A 24895-nucleotide genomic window follows, 5' to 3' on the forward strand; every position below is an offset into this window, starting at 1 on the left:
TTTAAATCACAGTCATCAGATCGAGGTGTCCTGGAACCAGACAAGTGCTAGCTGCTAGATGACAGTGCTCTTCCCTGTGATGTGGTGAGAAAGAAAGTGGCCACCCTTTGAGTTCTATCCCCAGCCTTTTCACTAACTGGCCAAGTGTCTGTGGGCAAGCGGTTTCATCAGTTTTGAGCCTTCGTTTCCTCAAATAAAATGCTAGGGCTGGATGAAACGGTCCCTAAGAACCCTTCCATCTCCGGCAATCCATGGTCCTCTACGTTCAACTTGAGCTTTTGTTTAGTATGTTCTAGGTTTAGCTCAATAGTGGATGTGAGTGTTAATTTCCAGCAAACAGCAAACATGGGGCTGATGCTATGGGTCCCTTCCCACTACAAAGATGTGCAATTCTCAAGAAAACATCCAAGAGCTAAGCTAGGGACAAAGGAAGGAGGGGAAAAAAGCACAGCCTATAGGAATGAAGACAAAAACCGAAACCAGAGCTTTAACCAAAACTTGACTCCACAGTGCCCAAAGTGGGTTTCAGACTTACACAAATGTCCCTAGAGATCTGGGAATAGTGATAAGATTCTAAGGCCCATGAAGGGGTATGGCCTTGGTCCTCTACGAGGCAGGGGGCCAGAATTGAGCCCCCTTCATAAATGTGAAAGCCTTAAAAAGCCACCTTACCCATGAAAAAGAAATGAAAAGCACTCTGCCCGCAGAGCCAAAAATGAAGGGCAGAAAATTGCCTTATATCCAGGGTTCAGGACACCTTGCAAAACAAAAACCCTAAACATGACCCGCATTCAGTGGAAGGATCAGAATTTACACTATCTATACATCTAGGCGTAGGAGTCCCATGACAAGAAATGAATGTAAACAAAATTCCAGGACCGATGAAATTCCTTAATCTCCAGAAAAAACAAATATGTGGCCACCATGCAGGACACTGTCACACCTCAGGACTCACAAGATTCCCATAGAAAAGAAATCTGTGAGATGAGCCTGCAAGAACACGCACACACAAACACACGCACGGGGAAATAAACTACCATGAGGAACCGTCATAAAGGGAAATTCTGAACAACTCAAATCCTAAGAACTGGAAAAATACTAAAATCTGAAATGGCCTACAAAATAAGATTGCTTAAAATTATTGAAGTAATATAAGAAAGACTAAAAACCATAAGGAACCAATAGGAGTAAATAAAGGCAATAGGCAGATGTGAAAAGAAAAACAAAACTCTTAAAAATAACTCAATGGAAAAGTTAGGCAGTAGAACAACACAAACATAGATCTAGTGACACGGAAGAAGAGATTTGAGGAAATCAACCAAAATGTAACAAAGGACTTCCAAGTAAAAATGGAGAATCGAACACACCATGTCTAATACTGGTTTCACTTGCTAGGGATACTAACATTTCCTTGCTAGGGAAACTAGGGAAAACAACCATTTAACCCACAAGGACAAGGAGAACAGGTGAAGAGATAATAGTAACAAGATTTTGGAAGATGGAAAAGAGATGGACGAGCAGGAACAGAACTAGCAGATCAAAGGAAGCTGAGTTCTAAACTAGGAAGAAAGAATGTTAGGAGCCAACCAGCAGTTGCTCCAAAGGCCCAGGAACAAATACTGTTAGTTACGTCTGGAATGGAGGAGGAAAAAGAGAGAAAGGGTGATAAAATAAGGAGAATGAAGAGAAAGATTTGTAAGAACCAATTATATTTCCAGATCCCAGGTCCTCTCGTCAACTCCATCCTGCTGGGCAGCAGCCTCTATCCCAGTGGGTACAACTGGATGTTTGGGCTTTGGAGAGAAGATTCCTGGATCAGGAGACATCATCCATCAAACAAAAGAGAAAGTTGCATTCTGAATGCTGACCCCTCCAGTCTTATTCCTCCCCACAGCTCTCAGCTCTCACAGGCAGATCCTTCCCTTCCATGTGAGAGTCTGGAAGAGTGTTCTCTCCCCGAGACTCCTCATGTGTAGGGGCTGACTGTAGGAGTTCCCCCAACAAATGGCATAAACATATTATTCCACGGTGATGCTCAGAGTTAGCGAGCCCCTCACACAACCTCGGAGCTTCTAAGCTTATGAGTTCTTCAGTCTTGAAAAAAGGCAGACAACCAAGGATTACCAGACACGCAAAGACAGCCTCGACATGGAAAAACAGAGTTCAAATCAGACAAAGAGGAAAAGGTAATGGGGGGAAATAGAGATCATGAAAGAAGAAGAAAATTTCAAAAGAGATAAAAAAAATGTCTCTCAGAAAGCTATGAGAATGTTACTTACACACATGAAAACAGAACACAATGCTTTAAAAAAAAACACCCAACTATTTATAGATGAAAAGAGGAAATTTAAAACAATAACAGAAATGAAAACCCAATAGACAGGTTGGAAATTGAAGTTTAAGAAATGGCCCCCAAGAAGAGCAAAACAATAGAGAGACAGAAAACAGGAGAGAAAATGTGAGAAAACTGGAGGACTGGTCTAGAAAGTACAACACCCAAATAATAGGAGCTCCGGAAAGGAAAGCTGGAGCTTGTAGAAGAAAATCCCAGCAGACTGAAAGAACACATTGAGTGCTAAGTACAATAGATGAAAACAGATTCACACAGAGGACAATTATTGTGAAATTTAGAATCCTGGGGCAAAGGCAAGAGTCTACAAGTTGTAGGGAGGAAGAAGAGAAAGATCGGGTACAAAGCATCAAGAGTCAGAACGCGTTTAGCCTTCTGACCACAGCACTGGGAGTTAGCATACATAAGAGCAATGTCTTCAAACTTCAGAAGAAGATGTATTTTTGACTTAGAGTTCCTTGTGTGAGGCAGACAAACCATCAAGTGAGAAGAGACAATAAAGACCTTCTGAGACATTCAAAGTGTGGCTGTATCTCTTGTGGGTCCATTTTTGATAGGCGATGCAGGCTTGGAACCACAAAAATGAGTGAGTGGAAAAAAAAGGGAATTTTATGCAATTCCACATAAGACTAAGGCAGAGGGATGATGTGGTGAAGGGAGCAGACAAGTGGGCCCCGGGCATAGAGAGCAGTCCATCCAGACTGGGCCAGTGGGTCAAGAGAAAGACGTCCTGGGGGCTGCCACTACTCCACTAGGTTTTAATTCTCATAATTTGCTGGGCGGGGGGGGGGGGGGGGGGGGGAGGTGCGCGGTATGTTACCTCAAACAATGGAGTAAATCACTCCATTTGAAGTAAATCACTCCAGTTGAAGAGCGGATTCAACTCAGAAGAAGGGCAATGGAAGGTACTAGAATAATACGACATATCCCAGCATGACAGGTGTAGAGCAGGCCTAGAGAAAAGTCCAGATAAAAGGACAATGGAAGTCGGCAGAATGGATGTCACCAGAAAATAAGTGGAACCAACAGGTTACTGATGTGATCAGCCTTGTGGAAAAAATGTACTTGTGGGGTATGCAAGAGCTAGGGGAAATGTGCAATAGGTATGAAGAACTTGCTAAGGAAATGAAAAAAAAACAATACAGATTTTAACTTGATGAAAATAAACAGCTCAGCCGATAATGTGATTTACACAGGCGACATAGCGAAAACCCTCACAACCGATTTAACCCAAAATTGCAAACACAATTCTACTGGGAGAAAGTGCAGGGTAAGCAGCGGATACGGTTACACAAGAGAGCGAGAATCAAGTTACGGCATCGCGAAGAAAATTGATAAAACGAAACAGTATAGACGTTGTTTAGATGCGGACATGTATACACGCCAGAAGAAAAGGCCAAACGATAGAAAGTGATGTTCTTCAGGAGGGGCCCGGGGGTAGCAGGGTAGGGTCAAATTTGTTCCTGTAGAAACTAAGGAAATAGCACATAGGTAAATATGTACCAGGATGTTGTTGTCTATGATGTTTGTGGAGACACAACACCGAAAATAATTTCCGGGTTCACCAATAGTGGAACAGCTGAATGAACTGTAGACCAGTCACAGCACAGAATTTACTTAGCTTTTATTTATTTATTTATTTATTTATTTATTTATTTATTTAAAGTGCATTTATTTATTTTGAGAGAGAGAGAGCACGCAAGCAGGGGAGGGGCAGAAAGAGAGGGACAGAGAGAGAGGGACAGAGAATCCCAAGCAGGCCCCATGCTGTCAGCGTGGAGCCCGACCGAACTCACAAACCATGAGGTCATGACCTGAGCCGAAATCAGAAGTCAGACACTTAACCAACTGAGCCGCCCAGGCGCCCCTACTTAGCTACTTTTAAAAAATAGTTAAATTTAGGGGTGCCAGGGCAGCTCGGTCGGTTAGGCATCTGACCTCGGCTCAGGTCATGATCTCGCGGTCTGTGAGTTCAAGCCCTACATGGGGCTCTGTGCTGACAGCTCACAGCCTGGAACCTTCTTGGGATTCTGCGTCTCCCTCTCTCTCTGCCCCTCCCCCACTCACGCTCTGTCTCTCTAGCTCTCCTTCAAAATAAATAAACAATAAAAAAATGTTTTTTAAATGGTTAAATTTGTGTGTACTTATCTGGAGGGATATTCTTAATTTACTAAGAAAGACAGGCTGTAAAGTGATGCATACGTATGACTGGAGTTTTTGCAAAGAGAAACAAAACACTGTTGTTTAATTTATATGGATGTATATGTGCCATGTGGTTATATGAGCTTCAATAAATGTGTGGAAGGATGCATGCCAGATGTTAACGCTCTTTACCTTAGGACAGGAATGGAAAGGGTAAGGGAAGATTGAGAAAAAAATCAACCACAGTTAAATAGCAATGCGGGAAATAGAAAACACCGGTAAGAGACATGAAGAAGAGAATACCAAGGTCTAACATAAATGTAACCGAGAGATAAGGAAGATATAACAAAGACAACTGGAGAGAGACAACATTCAGAGATTATGATTGAGAATTTCTCCAAATTGCTGAGTATCAGGAACCCTTAGATTCAAGAAGCATATTGAATCCCAGACAGGACTGTGTTGAAACTGCAGATAATCAGACAAGAACAAAAGGAAAACTAACAACAATAACAAAAACACCCCCTGTAAAGCCATTAGAGAGGAAAAAATAGACACCTGTAAACGAATGACAGATTAGCGTAACTACACCTTATCAATGGTAGATATTGGAAGGCAGTGAAACAATAATTTCAAATGCTGAGGGAAAAGATCTACATAGAATTCTATCCCTAGAAAGTTATTATTCAAGACTGAGGGTAAAAATTAAAGATATTGGCAGACAGACTGAGAGAGATTGTTTAATCTTCCTAAACCTCTCATGAAATAACTACCCAAGGATGTACTTCAGTAAAAAGGAATCTGAACTGAGAAAGGATGAACAGAATCCAAAAAGCAACATGAGGAACATTTCCTGAGGGTTAACTCTGTACTTTACTGCATACCAGGCACCAATTCTAAGCGATTTACAATAAAATTGAAATTCAAATTAGAGCAGTTTGCTTCTGGTTTTCATACTCTTAACCACAATGTAAATAAAATGGTACATGAGTTGACATATTTAAAATTTTTTGGGGGCGCCTGGGTGGCGCAGTCGGTTAAGCGTCCGACTTCAGCCAGGTCACGATCTCGCGGTCCGTGAGTTCGAGCCCCGCGTCGGGCTCTGGGCTGATGGCTCAGAGCCTGGAGCCTGTTTCCGATTCTGTGTCTCCCTCTCTCTCTGCCCCTCCCCCGTTCATGCTCTGTCTCTCTCTGTCCCAAAAATAAATAAACGTTGAAAAAAAAAAATTTTTTTTTAATTTTTTTTAATGTTTATTTTTGAGAGAGACAGAGCATGAGTGGGGGAGGAGCAGAGAGAGAGGGAGACACAGAATCGGAAGCAGGCTCCAGGCTCTGAGCTGTCAGCACAGAGCCCGATGCGGGACTCAAACTCACGAACTGTGAGATCATGGCCTGAACCGAAGTCGGACACTCAACCGACTGAGCCACCCAGGCGCCCCTGTGTTGACATATTTTAAAAAGTAGATTTGTAAACAAACAAACAAACAAACAAACTAGTTGGGAACAAAAAAACAAAATGATAGACGATAAAATATTCAACAGTGTCATATCAGAATATGAGAGATAAAACCTTCATTAAAGTGTTCTAAGGGGTCTGTTATGTTATTTGAGAAGAAAACAGAGATACAGATAAACTTTTTTTAAATGTTCTTTTAATTTATTTTTGAGAGACAGAGCGACAGAGCACAAGCAGGAGAGGGAGACACAGAATCCGAAGCGGACCCCAGGCTCTGAGCTGTCAGCACAGAGCCCGGTGCGGGGCTCGAACTTGTGAACTGCAAGATCACGACCTGAGCCAAAGTCAGACGCTCAACCGACTGAGCCACCCAGGCACCCCCAGATAAACTTTAGTTTTAGACTTTGTTGACTCAAATACAATTTTTAAGGTTCAAGAGTAACAGCTAAAACAACAGAACAAAACACATACGTTACAAGAGGAAAACAGCATTTTTTAAAAATGGTAGATGTGTATTTCTTGTACCTGGGATCCAAAGTGAGGAAGAAACCCCAAAAGGAGGAAGGTAGGGAAAGTCTGGAGCCCCAGTTAGAGGTGGGGATGTATCTGCTGGGCTCAGCACATAACGAGAGGGAGGGCTCTCGATACACCATTGCCTTTGTTTCTCCCCTGGGTTTCTTGAGCTTCTTGAAGTCCTTCGGGATGATGTCATACAGCACCACACAAGCACTGCGGATCTCCATGACCACCAGCTAAAGTCCTAGCACTCTACATCATCCAGCTCTTGCACCAGCTGTGGATAATCCCACCCATGGGGCTACTCAGTCACCCTGCCCCCTTCCAAGGAATCCTTGGAGACTGGAGGGAGCATGGGAGGCTTCCAACGAGGTGTGAAGGGTGGTGTCTTCAGCTCACACACCTCCTGCCGGGCAGCCACTCCAAAAGTGACGCTGTCCTCAATCCGAGGTATCTCCAGCTGCAGCCAGGCGGGGGCCAGGCTGACTGCCCAGTGACATCCTCGGTCTCAGGCGGCAGGTGCTGCAAGAGGATCACGATTTTCTTGCCATTTACTGGACTCCTGGGAGAACCTCGGCCCTGAGCTTGCCCTTCCATCTTTTAATCCTCATCTTCCTTCTCTTGCAGTTTCTTCTGCTCTTCCTTCTCTTTCCCCTTGACAGGATTAGGCACCAGGACATCCGATGGGGCCCTCAGATTGCTCAGGTTAGCTTCATGGAGAGCTGGATCCTTTAAAAATGCTTCCAGCTCAGAAGTCTTCTTGGGGAAATAGTTCCTGAGTAGGTCCTCTGTCCTCATGGAACATAGCCTCCCGCACTTGGGGTCCAGGCTGGACCTTGAGCGTGGCCATGGCCGGGAGGCCTAATGCCACACGGGGAGCAAGGAGTGAGCACAGGAAAGGGAAAGCAAAACCAACAGGAAGACTCAAGTCATCTAACAGAAGACAGAATAGGAAGAAAAAACAAGTGAAGAAGAAGCATGGCGTATAGAAGACATTTGGATTCCTAGTGAACTCCAAATATATGACTTATCAAATAAATGTAAATGGCTTAAAATTAATCACTTAAAAGGCAGAAATCGTCAGACTGAATTTTGTAAAACTCCAGCTGTTTACAAGACAGAAACCTAAAACATAATGTCACAGCAGGGATACACATAAAATAATGTGTTCAAATATAAGTGTCCCTACAAATAATAAATATGCAATAAATATTTCTTTTAATTGAATGAATAAACGAATCTGCTAAAAGAGACTTCAAAGCCAATAGCGTTTGGGGTGATAAAGAGGGTCACTGCCTAATGATAAAAGGATGCATTCACCAGGAATCCTTCTGTGTACCTAACAGTACTCTGTCAAACATATATAGCAAAAACTGAGTTAATCATATGAATGTAACAATTCAAAATTATAGTGAGAGATTTTAGCACACATCTCATGAAATAAATAGATCAAACTAAAAAAGAGAAAAAAAATACAGATTTATAAAATGCATCTCATAAACTTATAAACTTCATCTAATGTATACGGAAAGAGAATACTCCACCCAATAAAGAATACACATGAAATGTTTACAAAAATTGACCAAGTTCTAAGCCACAGAGCAAGTCCCAACAAATTTCAAAGAACTGCTAACATTCAGACCACAATCATCAACCAAAATACAATAAAACTTGAAATCAATAACAAAACCACAGCCACCAAGCCCCAGTACATTTGAAATTTCAAAAACACACTGCTGAGTTATTAATATGAAATAGAAATGAAAGTAACAAAACATTTAGAATTGCACAACAATAGTTGAAACCTTAGATTTTAGTAGAAGGAATGCTTAGCATTAAGTGCAATATCAAAAAACAAGAAAAATTCAAAATTAAGAAGGTAGGGAGCAATAAAATAAAGACAATAGAAGAAAGTTCTTTTTTCCACAAATGGATAAGGCAGTAGGAAGGCAATAATAACGACAACAAATCAATAAAGTAAAAACCAAGAAACAATATAGAGTAGGAAGAAAACAAAGGTTGATTCTTTAAAAAGACTAATAAAATTGGTAGAAACACAACACGCATGACTAAAAGAAATAAAAGAAGGCACAAATAAATGCTATTAGGCATAAAAACCCCATAACTATAATACAGCAATTATTTTTTTAAGTATGAGAATTCTATTCTCTGCTTTAAAGCAATAAATCTAAAAACAGATGAAATAAAAAAATCTCCTAGAAAAATATGTTACCAAAATTGACAGAAAAAAACAGACAAACAACAAAAGCTCCTGGACGTATTTTTATAAAAGTTCAGTCTGGACTTTAGAAATAGACTGACAGTACAAAACAGGAAAGCAATCAGTCAATCTCAGTTCAAAATATCAAAGCAAAAATCCAAAGTAAAATATCAACAAACATATTCATGAGTGTAGAGTGTGCATAAATATATAACATTTCTCTAAAAACTATGTTTCCAATCTGATATATATCATGTATCACATATATTTATCACATGCTTAATGTGTGTGTGTTTGTGATGATCCGGTAGGGTTTATCCTAGAAGCTCAACGAAGATTTAACATTAGCTAATGTAATTCGGCACACTGACAGATTACAAAAGGAAAAACTATATAATCATACCAATAGATGCAGAAAAAGTATTTAATGAAATTTACCACCCATTCACAATTTTAAAATGCAATAAAATACCTAGCCAACCAAGAACAGAAGGAAGTTTTAACTAATTGAGGAACACATCTCCTTTATTTTTTTTATTTATTTATTTTTTATTTAATTTTTTTTTCAACATTTATTTATTTTTTGGGACAGAGACAGACAGAGCATGAACGGGGGAGGGGCAGAGAGAGAGGGAGACACAGAATCGGAAACAGGCTCCAGGCTCTGAGCCATCAGCCCAGAGCCCGACGCAGGGCTCGAACTCCCGGACCGCGAGATCGTGACCCGGATGAAGTCGGACGCTTAACCGACTGCGCCACCCAGGCGCCCCGGAACACATCTCCTTTAAAGTCAGGAACTAGACAAATATGCTTTTTCCATCACCCCCTCCCCCCATTCATCATCGTGTGAGATACAGAGCTGATGCAATAAAACAAGAGAAAGGAGTAACAGAAATAAGGATTAGAAATGGAGAAACAAAAGAAGCATTATTTGCAGATGATAAGACTGTCTACATAGAGAATCCAAAAGAAACTACAAACAATTACAAGTAATAAGAGAGTCTGGCACGAACACCCGGAGACAAGGTTATCATACAAACACTCATGACATTCTTATCAGCAACAATCGACTAGAAAATGTAGTTTTATTTTAAAAGATCCCATTAGCAATAGCAATAAACTATGACAAACCTAGGAATAAATCTAAAGCAAATTATTAAACTTCACTAGAAGTCATAAGAACTAAATAAACAGTGATTTGTATCATGCTCAGAGATTTGGAAATTTAACATCAATACCTTCCTTTTAAGTTAATATATAAATCTAATGTAATTCATAATAAAATCCCAGAAATCTTTTTCATAAACATTTTTACCTGGTTTGAAAATTCACACAGAAGAATTAAGGTCAATGAACAGCCAAGACAATACTGACTGAAAACATATAAAGTGGGCACTTGTCCTGATATTAAGACATTAATTAAAGCCTTATAATTCAGGCACATTAGGATTGGGGCAGATATAGATAACTTAACCAATTCAATAGAGAGAGCCCCTCCATGTATCAGAATTTGGGATGAGACAGAGGTAGCATTAGAAAACTGTGGTTAAGGACTGAACTATTTCATAGATGGTTCCGGGACAACTGGTTATTCACAGGGGAAAAAAATTGATCTCAAACTCTCACTTCATCCACAAAATGGGTTCCAAGAGAATTATAGTTAACTTTAAAATACTTAGAACAAAATACAGTCACTATTTTTATAATGTTAGGTTGGGGAATGACACAATAGTAAAAAAAGAGAGAAAAAGTGGTGATAAATTTGATTTTAAAACTCTTGTGACAAAAGACACTAGAAGACAAAGCTTAAAGACAAGAAATATACTGAGAGATAAAAGTTTTTTTTTTTTTTTAAATCCAGTTGGGACTATATCAAAATAAAAGGCTTCTACACAGCAAAGAAAACACTCAACAAAACTAAAAGCAACCTACAGAATGGGATAAAACATTCACAAATGATATACCTAATAAAGGCTTAGCATCCAAAATATGTAAAGAACTTATACAACTCAACACCAAAAAAAAAAAAAAAACAAAAAACAAAAAAAAACAAAAAAAACCCCAAACAATCTGACTTAAAAATGGGCAGAAGACATGAACAGACATTTTTTCAAGGAAGACATACAGATGGCCAAACAGACACCTGATGCTCAACATCACTCACCAAGGAAATGCAAGTCAAAACCACAATGAGATATCCCCTCATACCTGTCAGAATGGCCAACATCAAAAACACAAGAAACAAGTGTTGGCAAGGATGTGGAGAGAAAGGAACCCTTCTGCACTACTGGTGGGAATGCAAACTGGTGCAGCCACTGTGGAAAAAAGTATGGAGGTTCCTCAAAAACTTAAAAAAGAGAATTACCATATGATCCCATGATTCCACCAATGGGTAGTTATTTGCCCATAGAATACGAAAACACTAATTTGAGAAGATATATGCACCCTTATGTTCGGTGCAGCGTTATTTACAATAGCCAAATTATGAAACAGCCCGAGTGTCCATAGATAGATGAATGGATAAAGCAGATGTGGTGTGTGTGTAAAAAATTTCACACAATGGACTATTACTCAGCCATAAAAAAAAGAATGAAATCTTGCCATTTGCAACAACATGGATGGATCTAGAGAGCATAATGTTAAATGAAATAAGTCCATCAGAGGAAAACAAATACCATATGACGTCACTCTTATGTGGAATTTAAGAAACAAAACAAATGAACAAAGGAGAAAAAAAGAGACAAACTGAAAAAGAGACTCTTAACTACAGAGAACAAACTGATGGTTTACTGGAGGTGAGCTGGGTGGAGGGATGGGTGAAATGGGTGACAGAGATTAAAGAGTACACTTATCATGATGAGCACTGACTAATGTATAGAATTGTTGAATCGCTATACTACATGCCTGAAAACTAATATAACACTAGAGGTTAACTGTATTGGAATTTTTTTTAATTCAGGATTTTTTTAATCTATAAGGAAGAAAACAACGCGCTACCAAAAAAATGATCAAATTCCATAAACTGGCAATAGATAGAAAAAGAAACCCCAATCACCAACATTCATGAGAAAGAAAAGTATACGCTCACTGGAAATCAGAAATATAAACCAATACCACAGTGAGATACTTTTACAATCTATCAGAGAAGCAACATATAAAAGCCTGATGATGCCAAGTTGGAGAAGACACAGGGTGAGGAAAACCCACTCACATTGCTGGGAGAGCAGTCTGGCAACATCTACCAAGGTTGATGTTTCTGCCCCCAGACCCAGAAATTGCACATTTGCATCTATACGTTTGATAAGGGAAGACATCAGGGTGTAGCGGAAAACAGACTAACTGTAACATTTTCTGTAAATAATCTTCTTTTAAAATAAAGATTTTATTTTGGGGGCGCCTGGGTGGCTCAGTCCGTTAAGTGTCCGACTTCGGCTCAGGTCATGATCTTGTAGTTCATGAGCGTGAGCCCTGCACGGGGCTCTGTGCTGACGGCTCAGAGCCTGGAGCCTGCTTCGGATTCTGTGTCTCCCTCTCTCTGCCCCTCCCCTGTCCTCTCTCTCTCTCTCTCTCTCTCTCTCTCTCTCTCTCTCTCTCTCTCTCAAAAATGAATAAACATTTTTTTTAATTTTTAAAGATTTTACTTTTAAGTAATCTCTATGCCCAACATGAGGCTCTAACTCACAACCCAGAGATTAAGAGTTGTGGGCTCTGCAACGCAGCCAGCCAGGCACACCTGCAAAAAGTCTTTTTAAAAATGTGGTACACATGCACACGCGTGCACACACACACACACACACACACACACACACACACCCCTAAGAGAAACTGTTCCACGTGTGTGCAAAGAACATGTGCATGTTGTAGCATCATCTGTAAGGTCACGAAGTTAGAAACAACTGTTAACATCCTCCAAAAGGGCATTTAAAAAGTTAGAAACAACTTTAATGTCCCTCCTTTGACTGAATACTCTACGTTATGGAACATGGATGAGGTAGAGGTCTCTCTTTCCCAACAGATTAATCTTATAAATATGATGCAGAACACAAACCCAATGACATCTCTTTCGATAAAGTTTACAAACATTGAAAAATACACCCACTGTCTATCGATACATATGTGTAAAAGATGCACTCACACATGGTAATAATAAGCATCAAATTTAAATGCAAGCTGGGAGGCTCTCAGAAGGGAGGTGAGGCATGGGACCGAAAAGTGCTTTCTCTTTCTCTCTCTCTCTCTCTCCAGGTGGGTGGGAAGATCTAAAGCACATATGGCATCAAGATATGACAAAACTAATAACACACATGCATTTGCTATCTTATTTTCCATATTTCCTGTTGGCCTGGAGTTGTTCATAATTAAAAAAAAAAAGTACTGTGTTTTGCACATTTGCAAGATATCAGTAGAGATCATCACTTGTTCCTAGGAGGCCTGGAGGCGGGCACGACAAGTGTCACTATTATCCCTTGACAGATGATGCAGGTGAGGGAGGAGTGGGCAGGAAGGCACATAATTTAGCATCACAGGCTCAGAGCCCTCAGCATCACAGCGCGAGGACCACTCACTCCGAGGACCAGTCACTCCGCTCATTCAATAATTTACATAACACAGGGAACCAGAAACTGGCACAACTTAGGGTAGGGCAGGCGGGTGAAGGAGAAGACAACCTCTTCCCTTCTGGAACAAACCGCAGCCTGAGGAAGGGCAATGACATAACTTGATAAAAAAGGGGAAGAAGACAGGCTGCCCGGGTCATCTGACAGCTTTTTCAGTGAATCCGTAATTCATTCGCGGAGAGGCCGACCATTCCCTGTGCACCTGCCGAGGAGGAGGAAGTGAGAAAAGTGACCTCGGTTCTGGTCACTTCGCCTTCAGAGCCCAGCGCCCTGTGCAAATGGGACGCTACACCGGGGACGCGAGCCTTGAGATCCCGTTCTGGATTGGTCCCTTACGGGCTCTGGCTTCCAGCCCCTCTTATTTCCAGCTGAAAAGGTGGACTGCCATCTCGAGGCCAGTGAAATTCTAGAATCCACCTCCCCTGTCTTTCAGGATTTGTTTTCCCTTTTCTTCTAAAATCCAAAAGAGAGCTTCTGCGTTTAATATCTGCACATGGTTTTGAGGCTGAGTCCTGGACGTGTCCCAGCTATGTTCTTTCCCCTTGGTGACAGCCACGAAATGCCCAGTAATAGTACTTGGTGTCTGGAAGTCAATAAAGGCCCCTCCTCCGGCCGGCTCCCCAGCACCGTCCCTACCCTGGTTGTCTGTGAGTTGCTAGGCATGGAGGCCTCATGACTGTAGCTTTAACCGAGCATTCCGCCCCTGCAGTAAATACACGCCACGGGAAGGGGGGGAGGAGGGTCCCCACCAACAGCTTAGCCCCTAAAGCAGCGCTACATGCACATTTTAGGCTGGAAATAAGAAAGAATTTCCTGGCTGTAGGAACTGCCAAATAGTAGGGTGGGTAACCAAGGGAGGTTCCAGAATCTCCTCTAGAGATCTTTAGAAACTCGATACAACCTCACATATCTGAGACGACTTTTTGCAATCCTGCCTGGAGACAGAAGGACCTGGTGCCCAATCGGCCCTCCTCTCAGGCACGCGGTCCTGCCTCTTGTGTTCCCCTGTGCTTCTCATTAGTGTATATGCCTCCTGTGTGATTTCCTTCCCCCTCATGCACACTTAGTGTCAGCCCTCGGGCTTGTTTTCATTCGGTTCCTCGCCTCCTCGCACCTTTCCTTGTTATTTTATGGAAAGCTGGTCAAAGGTCAGAGTTGCCCAATTACCCACACATAGTTTGGCGGTCGCATCAGATGCCCAGGCAAAACAGGGGGACGATTCCAATCCCAGCCTCGACTCCAAAGCTGGACGGAAACAGAGAAAATTAGCTGTTGCTCACAATCCGTCGTAAATGAAAATATGATCCTAGTAATTGATTTTAAATAGATTTTTAAAAGAATCGTTGGCTGTATTTCACGAAGAATACAGAGTTTCCAAAGCGTTCATTCCAGGGTTGGATTTTTTTTTTTCCCTTCTTCTGGCTTAAACCCCAAATGGCCAAGATCCGAGTCTGAATAAACAGTGTGGGTGGTGACGGTTCTGTGAGGCCCGGTGGAGGATGCAATCACTTTCTTGCTCGGTTCAGCATTAAATCATGAGAAACTAGCCCGATCGCTCCCCAGAACTCGTATTCGCTAAATGGAGGGCCACAGAGCGTGTACTTTCTCTGCTTCTCAGGGAGGGGGAAAAAAAGTTAATTCTCCTAACTGCGAATGTTTAATTATGTATAAAGTTCATTGACCCCACAGGCGGCTGTCAGATGATCTTGCGAAGGCCTGTGAAGGCATCCCAGGAATGCAGTGATGTGGGCAGAAACCCAGGGGATTCATGCCACCGAATGCTTGAATCGGGACGGAATCAGCAGCCATCCAGAGAGGCTCCAGTGAAAACAGGACTTGGGGATCATCAGTAATTTAATCTCACCTACGCATTTCTAGGCCTTCAAAAGTGAGCGTTATAAATCAGAAACTCAGGAAAAATCCCACAGGGAGGGGGCCCATGACGACGGGGTGAAGTAATTCTGTTTGCTGGTTACGGCCGCAGCTGGCTGGAAATGCATGCATTCGCAATGTTTTCTCCCCATTTTAGAGGTAATGCTTTCTGACTTCCCGGCTACCAACATGAAAAGAAAGTGATGAGGCAATCCCATTCATAAATACACGGTGGGGCTCGAAGGAGATGGCCGAGTCTGTTTATTTAGACAGTTTTGACAGAATATGGCCCTGGAGTGCACATGCAGTCACTCTGTTTCTTTTGCCAGTAAGTGCCCCAAAGTGCGTTCCCCATCCGCAAAAGCTGGATATCCTCCTTCAGGCTGACGGAGGGGAAGGAGGGAGGCTGGGTGACCTTCCCAACCGTGTCTCCCTCTCGTCATCTCCATCTGGGGCATACGCCTGGCTGCTGGCACCCGGGCTGTTATAAAAGATGGCAGTGGGGAGGGAGACAGGGTGGTTTGGGCCTCTTGGTAAGGGGAGGCCAGAGTCCCAGGGGACAATGTGGTCAGGCGGCTGGCTCAGGGGGCTCTCCTACTTAGAGAGAGGAAATAGAAAATATTCCGTCTTGGTGCCTCCTAAGATTGAAACTACCTGTTACGGGTCCGATGTTTTTCTTTCAGTAGCTTTCTCACTAAACAGACTTTATCAGTCAAAATCCTACGCTTTCAGTGGGTAAAACGTGACAGGGTCCTATCCTCAAACACAACTGGGCTGCATTTTCTCAGATATCTCTATTGTTACGAATACAGACAATGGGTGGCCAGAATTTAGCCAACGATTTTGATCCTCTGGTGGATGCGGAACGGAAAGAGTCTCACCTGTTTCGTATTTAGACTAACCTGCAATTCTTGGTCCTTTACCAAAATCAGCCACTTAGACTGTGAATGCACAGCGTAGGTCTGAGTTCAATTCATGTTAATCCAATAAATATTTGGAAAACACCAATCACGGAGTAGGCACAACTGGTGATACACAAATCAAAAAGGCACGAAACCTGGGGCACCTGGGTGGCTCAGTCAGTCAAGCGTCTGACTCTTGATTTCGCCTTAGGTCACGATCGCAAGGTTGTGAGATCAGGCCCCGCATTGGGCTCTGAGCTGAGTGTGGAGCCTTTCTGGGATCCTCTCTCTTTCTCTTTCTCTCTCTGCACCCCCAAAATAAATAAACATTTAAAAAACTTAAAAAAAATTTTTTTTAACGTTTATTTATTTTTGAGACAGAGAGAGACAGAGCATGAACGGGGGAGGGGCAGAGAGAGAGGGAGACACAGAATCGGAAGCAGGCTCCAGGCTCTGAGCCGTCAGCCCAGAGCCCGACGCGGGGCTCAAACTCACAGACCGTGAGATCGTGACCTGAGCTGAAGTCGGACGCTTAACCGACTGAGCCACCCAGGCACCCCTAAAACACTTTTTAAAAAAAGGCACAAACCCGGCCCTAGAAAGTCAGAAATGAGGAGGCAGACATTAATCCCAACTGGGAGGGTTCAGGAAGCTTCCTGCATGCAGTGTTTCCAGGGTGTGGTGGCATTTGACCTGAACCTTTACCAAAAGCCCCATGCCCACTTGTACACTGTGGCATTCTGGAGAGGAAAGAAATGTAGCTGTCACTGAGTCATGCTTATTCATGGCTGGGCTCTGTAATTTCACCTTGTTTTTAATTCATCTGACATTTGAGAGATTTGCTGTCAAGAACCCTTCTTCAAGACCCATACCATTTAAAATTACTCTGTTCAGTGACCAGTTAGGAAAAAAAAAAAAAAAGTAAAAAGAAAGAAAGAAAAAGAAAAAGAGTTTCTTCTGTCCTTGAATAAGGAAGCCTTTCTTCAAATCTTTAAACATTTTCTAGAAATATGATTTCCCATAGTTACAGGGGAAACAGGCTTCCAGATAAAGAAATTTGGACGCTAAGTAATATCCTAAATCACTTCCACCTTTTGGATACCACAATTTATAAAATTCCATGAAGGAAATGACTCTTACTTCTCATGAAGTTCCCACTGGGAAGTCGCTGTGAGCCACAGTTATGAAAGCGATATCCTCTCACTGGTCCCAATTCTTTTCCTTTGTCAGACGACCTTCACCAGCTCTGAACCACAGACCAACTCAATTATTTCTTGTCTGTACTACATGTTGTCATCCACCTGGTCAGGTGGCTCTTAGAGAACATGTCTCTGTTACATTTGAAGTTCTTGCGTATCAGGGATTGTTTTATTCATCTTTATATTCCCCCAGAGTATCTATAACATACTTGGTGTTCACAAAATGAATGAGTAAATAAATGTCATGGAGATGTCTATGGCAAGGGTTGGAAAACTTTTTCAGTAAAGGGCCCTTGTAAATATTTTAAGATATATGGTCTCTATCATAACTATTCAACTCTGCTGTTATTATAGGAGAACAGGTACAGGCAATCCATATGCAAATGGGCATGGCTGTGTTCCAATAAAACTTTATTTATACAAATAAATGGCAAGCTAGATTTGGCCCACAGGCCACAGACGTTTGACCCTTGATCGATGGTGTTTATCGTTGCCATAAACCTTAGTATATTCTTTAAATTTTCATATATTCCCTGTGAATATCAATAATTACATAAAGTGCCAAAAATGTAAATATGTAAGACTGTTTTGAAATTCCACATTAATGAATCCACTTAAAAAAAAAAATCCAGGGACACCTAGGTGGCTCAGTCTGTTAAGCAACTGACTTTTGATTTTGGCTCAGGTTGCGATCTCACGGTTCGTGAGTTCGAGCCCCAAATCAGGCTCTGCACTGACAGCATGGAGTCTGCTTGGGATTCTCTCTCCCCCAATCTCTGCCCCTCCCTCCCTCTCTCTCTCTCTCTCTCTCTCAAAATAAATAAATATAAAAAAAAAACAACAACCAGGAAAGCACATACAGAAATTAGCCATTACTCCAAGTGTATTTCATGGTCACTTACTTTGCTTATCGTATGCCTTTAAAAGGAACAATTCTTATCCCTCAAAAATGGGATGGCAGTTTTGCCACTGACATCACCACTATTGAGTAAACTTGATATAAGATCTCAGAGTTACTGGGTGAGGAGTCTGGTGCTGGGGCACAGTGAACTTGACACTTTCCTGGAAAGGGGGAGTAAATGCACCCCCCCCCACTTCGTTCCTGCTCTCTACCAGATCATTTGGTCTGATTTTACTGCCAAAGGTTATTAATGCAGAAGATACATCCTCCTTTTTCTTGATGACCTTCTGGAAAACATCCAGCTCCAAAGAGCACAACAGAATCTCGAAAGCCCAGCAAACACACAGAGAAGTAAAGGGTAACTACGAGGACTTGATGAAAACAAGATGTCCCAGCCTGTCGCCCTGACCTGGTTTGCGAATGCCCCACCCACCCTTACTCTTTCCCTCACCGCCCAGCTATCTTGGTGTAAAATGAAATTTTTAAAAAAGGAGCTGGGTCTGAACTGTGGTGGGAACTCAGAGGATATAAAGTCGTAAGGTCAATTGCTTGGTTTGGAAAAATTCAACCAGGTGTTCCCGAGGTATGAGGAAATAAATGCGCAGCAAACGACGCACAGACACGCACCCACAGACATTTTTTGAGATGCGCTACTCCAAGGTGTGGCTCTTGAAACTGTGTCCGTCATCCCTAGGGTACCAGGAAACAGTTCTAGAGGTTTCTTGTAAGAAAGAAAAAATGCAGTTTGAGCCTTTCCAAGCTTCTCAGCACCTGGACCACGTTCAGATAGATACTCAGAAGGATTCTGTGCCTTAAGGAAACAAGAAACCACTGACTTGCAAATAGAAGGTACCACTGGGGGCTCAAAAGACCCGACTGCAAGTCTACCGCAATCGACCTATGTGACTTGAGGCAAATTATCCGACGTTAACGAAACTTGCCCTTTTGTACCACAGGGCTAAGGTACGCACGTTACTGAGGGGCAATACGGTGTCTGGCCCAATTTATTTCAACAAATGCTGAGAATCTATCACATGCCTGTGTTGGAGAGTAGACAATGAGGATGCCGTAGATTCCGGGCACAGAGCGCAAGTGACTGTCACTGCTCCTTTTGCAACACTTGTGCATCACCATCCCCCATTCCTCTCCTCTGTTTATCCCATCTCCTACCCTTCTAGTGTCGCCACAGGGCCTTATTATCAGTCACTTCTCATTGCTCTCCCCTGCTACCGGACGTGGAGCCATTCTCACGGTGTTCCGAACAGAGCTCTAGCCAAGAGCACCATGCACCTGAAGTGATTTTTTACACGGACTCAATTCACATTTGGAGGAATTCTGAAGTGCTTATATCCCATGTGGCAACGGCACGTGGGAGGCCCCTGGCCATCTTGGTCGGGGGTTAGATGTATAAAAATAAAAAGGGATCGTGTGAAGTAGATAATGGAAAGCAAGGAGGACGCTAGGGAGGACTGTGAAATGTCCAATAAGGCTGTTTACAATATTTAGGACAACTTCCTCCGTCTCCGTTACAACAGTCCAGGTGACATGCCCCACGGGAAAAATCACCGAACGTGCAGAGTAAAGGAATCGGCAACCGGCCGTGAGGGTGCTGTGCGCAGCAGGGACGCGATCCGCGAGCGAAGGGTAGATCTCATTACTCAGGACCCCTTTTTCTTCCATCTCAAGAAACCGAACGCTAGCATATGGACGCAGAACACCCGGTCTTCATGTCTTTGCCTCAGCCTCCCGGGCTGTGCCCACAGGACGCAAACTAACGGCTGAAGAGAAAACATAACGCGTAAGTCAAGGGACTTATTTGACAAATGTTAAGTTCAACCTATCATTGAGAGAGATGCTCTTAATCTCTGCTGAGGCCCCATGAACACATTATCTGCTTCTCTCTTCTGGTTTCCAGCTTCATGAATACCAAAACCTTCTCCTTGAAATGCGAGATCTTTGAAGAGTCCATCTCGAGATTTCCAGAGGCTTCACTTAAGCCAAATAAGTGGGCTCTCTGATTGGTGTGCCTAGAACGATACAGGTAAAAACGTCTTTCAAATCAATCACGCAAGAGTTCGCTTCTAAGGAATGCCGCTTCGGCCTCAGGAAGCGGGACCAGATGTGATCCTTCCATCACTCCCCGGCAGCATTCTGGGCAAAGCAAACAGAAAATCTCGAGGAAAAAAAAAAGAAACTTTCAGAACCCGAGTCGGGCCCCTTCACATTCCTTTTTTTAAGCATTACGAGACTGATCCTGGGCCACAGATGAGGCTTTTGGATGTCAGATGCAGCCGGCAGATGTTTTCCCTTAAGTCCGTTGTCTCTCCTTCAATCTGTTTATAGCTGCCTCCCTGTCAGCCCGCACCTCCAGTCCTCACTCACTGCACGTCCTAAAGGCAGCTTCCCGCCACACGCAAAGGGGCATTTTGCAGTAATTTGTTCTCTCTTCTATAAGGAATGCACCCGGATATCAGGTATCCGGTTAACCCATTACTGGGGGGTTCCTCAGCCATCTCCAAGAAATGCCGTAGTAAAAGCCCCACGTAGACATGACGTCCCCAAAGCTGTGTGGCATCAGAAAGGGTTTTGCTTTTCTTAGAAGGCGACTACTGAGGTCACGTGACTGGTACCGGCCTCTTAAACCAATTGGGTATCAAGTGATGGGCACCCGTTTATTCAACCCTGTGGGTTTTGTTGTTGTTGTTGTTCCGGCCTTGAAGATGCTCTTGATACAAGTCAGACCGAGGATCTCCATTTGTAAGTCAATTACACAGATCCTACGGCAGCCAAAGCAAGCGATAGATTTCAGAGACTTATCCAACCTCGCTACAGACTCATGCGGAATACGACCCGCTGGAGATAAAGGATAACGTCTGCGACGACTTCTCGTACACAAAAGTGCCATGAAACGCGGGAGCTTCTTGGTGCTGATGGAACAGTTCTGTAACCCGATGGAAATGGTGGTCACAGGAATCTGGACGTGGGGCGAAGTACGCGCACAGGCATGCCCACAGACGGGGGCGGGGAAAAACTAGTGAAATCTGAATACGGTCCGGAGGTTACGCTAACGTCAATCTCCTGGCGTTGATAAGGGCTATGCTATATACACCATACTCTGAGCTAGCTGTGCAGGATGTTACCATCGGGGGCAGCCAGATGAAGAGTACATAGGACCTCTCTCTGCTATTTTTGCAACTTCCTGTGGATCTATATTTACTGCAAGATAAACAGTTTAAAGAGCGGCATGAGAAAGTTGGCGCTTGTCTGGCATCGTAGCCTTGCCCATCATAGCCTCGTTGTATTCGAAGATCTCGGCTGCTTCTTTGTCTACTCACAGTATTTTGAAGTATTTCCTATGACCTTTCTCTATGAAATGAAGTCGACTTATCTTCTCGTCTGCACCACGTGGCCTCTCTGAATAGGAGGGCCGTGGAGAGGGGATGAGCAAGCAGGGCTGACGGATTCTGAGTGGCTCACGCCGGGCTGGCCGGCATCGGGCATCACAACCAGCCTTCTGATACGACGGCATCTTCCAGGTGTTTCACGGGTTTTCCCAATGACGCAGAGGTTTAAAGAACAATCCGGTCCTAGTCCCCAACTGGCACACACAGAGACGAGGCCATTAGCTAAGGAACAGGGAGGAGAGAGGGGTGTAACTCAGACCAAGACTTGGCTCTTTTTTCTGTCTCCACAAGCTTCTCCCAGGACTTCTCGTGGTTCTGCCTCACATTACAGGCCTGTGGCAAGTGCAAGATCCCTTGTGACACTCCCTCTAAACCAGCCCGCCCCTCCCCAGCTACCCAACATTGTTCTTTTTGTTGTCTATCAGCACCTGACCTTTCACTTTACTTATTTATCACCTGTATCTCTGCATTCACATATGACCTCCAGAACACCTGTCTCTTCTGCTCACCAGCAGGTCCCCGACCCTGAAGACAGGGCAGTAACTATTTATTGACTGCATGCCTGAAGAAATGAATAACACATCTCTAAAACGAGGGCCATTCGACCGCGGCAATTCGCAAACACACAGATCATCATTAAATGACACAGAGCCTTCGTTAACAATCATTCAGGCTGGTTCACGTATGCCAAGGTCATTTTATGTTTGGCTAAGGGAATAAACATGACAAAAATTTGACTGGGGGTTTTTAAGGCTAGCAGCTGAGTTCAGGAGCTCAATGGGAGTCCCAATGAAAAGACAGGATTCCTGTTGAATTTTCTGTCTCAGGTAGAAAGAGATCAGGAGCAGGGGAGTAGATTGATGGGGAGACAGGAACAAGTGGACATCTGAATACACACACACACACACACACACACACACACACTTTCTCATCTCCAAAGATGTCATGGGATCTTGATGCTGCCCTTACCCTTGTAAGCCAGCCTGCAATGAATGGGGAGTCCCCTGACAGAGGACAGAAAAGCACCAGGGAGATAAGTATGGCGGGCACGGGCAGGTAGAAGGAATGCACAAGGAGCCCCCGTGAGACACTGAGAGTGTCCTGAATAATGTCATCACCTCCACTGCGTGGACTCATAAGGATCGTGAGAGCTCAGGAGTTAAAGGTTCCCCTATCACCAAATCATCAGTCTGGAGCTGTCTTCTCCTGGAATACGTCACATCAAAACAGGAAAGGCTCTGGACAACCCACCATGCTCAAGACGTCAGAAGAAAACTCTTCGAGGGCTGTGTTCTTAGATGTGGTGAAATGTTTTAAATAAATGGTCTGCCTTGGTGCAGAAGAAAAAAAACTCCTCCAAAAGACCCCTTAACATCATGGGAATAAGAAGCAAGGAGGCCAACGACCCCTCAACTTTAAAAGTGTCCTTGGAGCCGAAGAGCCTGAAGTTAGTCTTCTGATACCAAGTCAGCCTGTGCTGACGGACTCCCCTTCAGTTCACGCTCCTCTTAAAAGAAAACAGGCCGGACTGTTTCAGTAAATAACAAAAGGTCAGAGAAATGCTACTCACAACATGAGCAAAATAACGGTGCAACCTGCCAAAATGTTTCCTAAGGCCTAACAGGCAGAAAAATCCAGTGGTGAACGAGTCCACAGACGCGCCTGGAGAGAAGGGAAGGTTCGTCTCTGTAAAATTTGCCATCAGGCCTCTAGCTCATGTCTCGTCAGTGAGAAATAAAAAATAGATGAGCCATCAGGGTCCAACCAACACTTAAATTCCACATCCCTCATAAAGAAGTAGGTTGCCTACGTGTGTAGTAGGTCTGTTTTTGCAGGTTCCTCTTCTGAGATTATGTTTCGACTCTGGAGCCAGGTGTCGAAGTGGTGGTCGAAGCACTATGTTTTGACCCAAAAGCAAAGCCCCCCCTAAATTTGGCTAAATCCCCTCCTGAATGAAACCGGTTTCACTCCAACCACCTGAATTTGGGCACATACGTTCATGTTATCTTCAGAACTTCTCTGAGGTGAACAGAGTGCAAATACCCTTATGAGAGCTTGAGAGAGAAAGATGCCCAAGGCAGAAGTCAAGACCCTTCGCCCTCAGGATACTGCCTCCATTGATTCTGGTCAGTAACTTGCTGGGGTACTGTCTCGCCAGGGCATCCCTGCTCTTAGCCTTGTGGACAACACTGCACTTAAAGCCTTATCGCCAAACCTGTTGCAAAGAGCGGATCTCATTCACCTCTGGCTTCCGTGCTGCCTTGTAAGTGGTCAACGTTGAGCATACTCAGTGCCGTAAGTCAATGGTATCCATAGTCTACACCATTCCTGGTTTAAACCCATAAAGCAGCGTTTTACAAAATACGTCCCACAAAATACTAGTCTGGCAAGATTTCACTTGGGTGCAAAACAATTCTGATTCCATGATGAGATGCATTTTGGAAATGCTTCCACAACCACTATGTTCCCCCATTTCAGAATCATAATGCACACGTGCATATTAAAGATTCTGAGAAGTCCCTCAGAAAAGAAACCTGTTTAAGTCAGCATTTCCCAAGTGATGTTCAGAAACTTATTCTCAATGAATACCCATAACCATCCTGAGGAACTACTGTTTCACAGGGGACACACTGGGGAACGCTACCTTAACTTCTGATTCATTGGCTAATCTCTAATCTGTCATTAAGTCTGATCGATCCTTTCTTCACGATATGTTATTGTGGTCGATACTGCCCGTTGAACGCCCTATTGTTAAGTTTCCTATTCTTTAACCTATTGCTTCGTAACAGCAAGAGACTCACAGAAGGTCAGGTCTGGAAGGGCTCTTAGAAATAATCGTAAAGTAAAGGTCAACCCCTGAATTTAACAGAGTTGTTAACGAACGCCTCCGTGGTGAAGGGTACTGGCTTAGGATGTCACCATACAATACGTTTGGCTCCCTAAAAGGCAAGGGTGATGTCAGACAGTTAGCCTCTGCTTTGCCATCCACGCTGTGGACAGGAATACAACAGTGGGCCCCCAGTGGGAAGGAGAAGGGAAGAGATGCCAAGGGAAGCCACTGGAGCACCCACCACAAGCCACACACTCGCACCTCCATCCCCCCTCGTAACTCTCAAGCAGCTCCGCGGGTCAGGTATTTGCATGACGAGGAAGCTCAAAGCCGCACAGAGCGCAGGTCGCTGTGTCAGGATTTGAGCCAAGAACAGTCTGACCCCAAAACACATACTCCTGCTAGTGCATTCTATTCCCTTAACAAAGAGGCCCACAATAGGAGCATGTTGAATTATATATTAAGCCAGGAATTTGCATATCTGAC

At 43.4% G+C, this 24895-nt stretch overlaps 1 protein-coding gene and 1 pseudogene across 2 annotated transcripts in view; both read right to left on the reverse strand.

Moving 5' to 3' along the window:
* The window catches only part of BCL2 (BCL2 apoptosis regulator), a 179223-nt gene that overhangs the window by 88423 nt on the left and 65905 nt on the right, over positions 1-24895 (reverse strand). The gene's annotated exons all lie outside the window — the stretch shown is intronic.
* Positions 5769-9186, reverse strand: LOC147575674 (proteasome activator complex subunit 1 pseudogene; annotated as a pseudogene).

Source organism: Puma concolor, chromosome D3 (assembly GCF_028749965.1).
Source record: "Puma concolor isolate L17-30 chromosome D3, mPumCon1.1.hap2, whole genome shotgun sequence".
NCBI lineage: Eukaryota > Metazoa > Chordata > Mammalia > Carnivora > Felidae > Puma > Puma concolor.